This window comes from Chrysochloris asiatica, unplaced genomic scaffold (genome assembly GCF_000296735.1).
Source record: "Chrysochloris asiatica unplaced genomic scaffold, ChrAsi1.0 scaffold00041, whole genome shotgun sequence".
NCBI lineage: Eukaryota > Metazoa > Chordata > Mammalia > Afrosoricida > Chrysochloridae > Chrysochloris > Chrysochloris asiatica.
This window is the reverse complement of record NW_006408559.1, coordinates 15637300-15641160: the sequence shown is the minus strand read 5'-3', so window position 1 is coordinate 15641160 and position 3861 is coordinate 15637300. Positions and strand designations below refer to the sequence as shown.

Genomic DNA, 3861 nt, shown 5'->3' with positions numbered 1-3861 from the left:
GGATGTAGCATCTGTATATCGCAGGTTGTTAATGAGTCTTCCTCCAGTCCTGATGCTACATTCTTTTTCATATCATCCAGTTGCTCAGATTATCTGCTCACCATACTGATTGAATCAATGTGGTAAAATGATACAACCCTGGCATACACCTTTCCTTATTTTAGACCATTCAGTTCCCCCTTGTTCTGTTCTAACAACTGCTTTTTGGTCTATGTACATTTTCCACAGACGGAAATGTTATATATTTCCGTTAAAGATTAGTGAAAATAATGCTGTATTTTTCACATTCCATCTACCTTCCCATTATATCCCAGGTTAAAACTTCCTGCCTCAGAAGGGATTATGCTTCATGCTGGAGACCGTGGTTTGGAGCAATAGGAAGTTTCTATCTTGTCAGAAATACTTTGACTTCATGTATGATTTTCTTAGATTGTCAAAAATGTCTTGATTTAAAAAAAATAAAAAAGAAAATTGTTAAGCCACTTCTTCAGCCTAGTTTGCATACCTAAATTATGAGAATGCCAGATACTTAACATGACTCCATTCTAGTCCTTGGACCACGATACTGTTTCTTTACTTGGTCTTTCTATTCACCATCACCATTTCAGTCAGTCACCTCTTATCACTACCACCTTCTCCTTTTTCTTCTTCCTCCTCCTCCTCTTCCTCAGAGTGTCTGTGTGGTCCCTGAGGGGTGTTGTTGGAATACACATAGTGTGATAAACTCATACAGTCTTGTGTGGAAGAACAGGGCTTTATGTAAAGAAACCCAGTCATCCAAACCATATCCCTACACAGCATATACTTTAAAATCATACTCGACCAACAGATCTGTGTTGGAAGAAGTGCAGCCAGAGTGCCCCTGGGAAGCCAGGATGGCCAAACTTCATCTCTCATACTTCGGACATATTGTCAGGAGGGACCATTCACTGGAGAGGGATATCATGTTGGTAAGGTGGAGGGTCAGAGAAAAAGAGGAAGACCCCCAGTGAGATGGATTGGCAAAGTGGCAGCATCAATGGGCTCAAGCATGACAACAATTGTGAGGTTGGCCCAGGGTCGGGCAGTGTTTCATTCTGTTGTGTATAGGGTTGCTATGAGTCAGTACCAACTTGATGGTACCTAACAACAACAACCTTAGTACATTTGGCCAATACCAACTCAATGAATGGTAATACAAGAACTTATCTCATTGACGGAATTTTAGAAACTCCTACTAAATGTATGATGCTTGTATTCATTGGTAAGGAGTCCCTGAATGGCTTTAATGGTTAGATGCTTGGCTACTAACAGAAAATGTGTTAGTTCAGACCCATTAAGAGGTTCACTGAAGACAGACTTATTGACCTTCTTCTATAAGGTCACAGTCATTGAAAATCCTGTGGAGCACACTTCTACTCTGTCACATATGGGGTCGTCTTGAGTTAGAATAAAGTCAACAGCAATTGGTTACTGTTTTTTATTCATGGGTTAGCAGCGCCATGTTTCATTAATAGCAAGAAATAGTAATTATTTTAAGAGGTTTTGTCGGTTCAGCACTTGTTCTCATATGCCAGCATATTCCACAATCTGCTTCACTCCAAGTCTTCTTGTGCCATAGTTACATTGTTACGTCCCTGTCTCCTCTCCTCCCCATGTAGGAGAGGAAGGCTGGGAACCCTGGACATTTGACCTTTGCCTCCAGTGTGATAAGTCTTCAAGGACTTATTTCTTCATTCGAAACACTGAATGTATAAATTAATAAAGTAATAAAAATGGTTACCTAGAGGATGAGTAGCGTAGCTCTGGTAGCGTAGTGGTTACGAATCGGGCTGCGAACCTTAAGCTCAGCGGTTCGAAACTACCAGCTGCTCCGCGGGAGAAAGATGAGGCTTTCTACTCCGGTAAGGATTTACACCCTCGGAAACCCTGTACAGGGTCACTATGGGTCGGAACCGACTCGAAGGCACTTAACAACAACAAGAGGATGAAGGGAAAAATGGTGTGGAGGGAGTGGCCATGGTTGTTATATAAGGGGCTTCAAGAAGTTCATGGAAAAATACAGTTAAATGATAATGGAATTTTTCCATGAACTATTTGAAGCCCACTTATATGTGGAAGGGCTCCAAAAAGTCATGGAAAATTTATATTATATTTTAATTGCTTTTTTCCATGAATATTTTGAAACCCCTTCAGATCTAAAGCATCATTCATTACTTATAAAATAAATAACATATTATCTAAGACATAATAATATTTATCCATAAGTAATATCTATCTGGATATATTAATATGCTATGTATTAATTATATTAATATTGGAGTCCTGGTGTGGCACTGTAGGATAAGCACTTGACCTCAAGGTTGGTTTGCACCACAAGGTCAGTAGTTCAAACTCACCATCACTACTTGGAAACCCTACACAGGGTGTCTATGAGTCAGAACCAACTCAACAGCACTCAGCAACAACATATTGAGGATTATTTGAATATGTATTACAGTGTTGACTTAGAGTTGCTATTAAGTCAATGCCGACTCCTAGCTACCCTGCATAGGGTTCCCAAGGCAGGGGAACCACTTAGTGTAAATCTTTATGGACCCAGATGGTCATATTATATTCCTGAGGAGTGGCTGGTAGGTTTGAACTGTTGACCTCGCAGATAGCTTCACCTGAAGTACCACCATGGCTCCTTTGATTCTGGAATGATGTAAATATTTGCATTACCAAAAGTAATATTAGTTTTCCGCCCCAACTGCCGCTCTTTTGCTCTGCAGCCTGTGGCCTGAGCTAGTCCTCGGATATGTGAAGGGAGCAGCACTGGGTGTGGGGCATGGGGAAGCTCAAGGCTTGGGAGCTGCCTCTGAGGCCCGCTTCCTCCGGAGTGGGGCGGGGGACCACTGCTTCACAACTTGCTCCTGAAAAGCCCCAGAGGAAGGTGGCGAAGGCGTGGGCCGCTAGCCATACCTCTCCTTCACCACCTCCCTCTCCCGCCGAGCTCAAGCCGCCTGGTCTCCAGGAGAGCCAGCTCAGCCCCCGGAGCCGCCACACCAGCCCCCTGCCCAGCCATGGGGGACCTGCCGGGCCTGGTGCGCCTCTCCATCGCGCTGCGCATCCAACCCAACGACGATGGCCCGGTCTTCTTCAAGGAGGATGGGCAGCACTTCGGCCAGAACCACACCATCAAGCTGCTCACCGGATCCTCCTACAAGGTGGAGGTGAAGATTAAGCCCACCACACTGCAAGTCCAGAGCATTTCCATTGGTGGCACTGTGGTCCCACTGAAGCTGAAGACTAAAGAACCTGATGGAGACAGAATTGTTTATATGGACATCTATGACACAGAAGGTGTGGCCGCAACCGAGAGTGGAGCACAGTCTGCCCATCCAGATCACCATGCCATTCACGGATACTGGGACCTCTGAGACCGTGTGGCAAGTCAAGTTCTACAGTTACCACAAGCGAGACCACTGCCAGTGGGGAAGCCCGTTCTCGGTCATCAAGTATGAATGCAAGCCCAACGAGACACGGTCTCATGTGGGTGAACAAGAAACCCTTCTTCTGAAGATGAAGGCTCTTTTCAATGTTGCTGGACAATCGCTTCACAAATCTACTTTTAGGTAAACCAGCACGAGCCTTAACCAAGGCACACCATTGCTGTTTCCCATGATACTGACGACCTAGTAGCCCCAATTATTTTGAAAGTGTAATTCCCCTCTGATGCAATTCCCCTGACATAAAAGATTGCGAGGCGCCATCCCTGAAGAAGTTCGGTTCCTTTCTGTACCTGGTGATTCTCAGTCATGCTCTTGTTTGTGACTGGTGCTCAGTGGAACCACCAGGTATGTCCTATACTTTTGATGGTTCGATTGAATGATTGTGATT

The 3861-nt window shown here is 44.4% G+C and overlaps 1 pseudogene across 1 annotated transcript; it reads left to right on the top strand.

Annotated features, from left to right (window-relative positions):
* Window positions 1–3044: 3044 nt before the first annotated feature.
* LOC102812883 lies at window positions 3045–3541 on the top strand (annotated as a pseudogene). The gene has a single exon (XR_438704.1). The product of XR_438704.1 is annotated as a cannabinoid receptor interacting protein 1 pseudogene (transcript).
* Window positions 3542–3861: the final 320 nt, after the last annotated feature.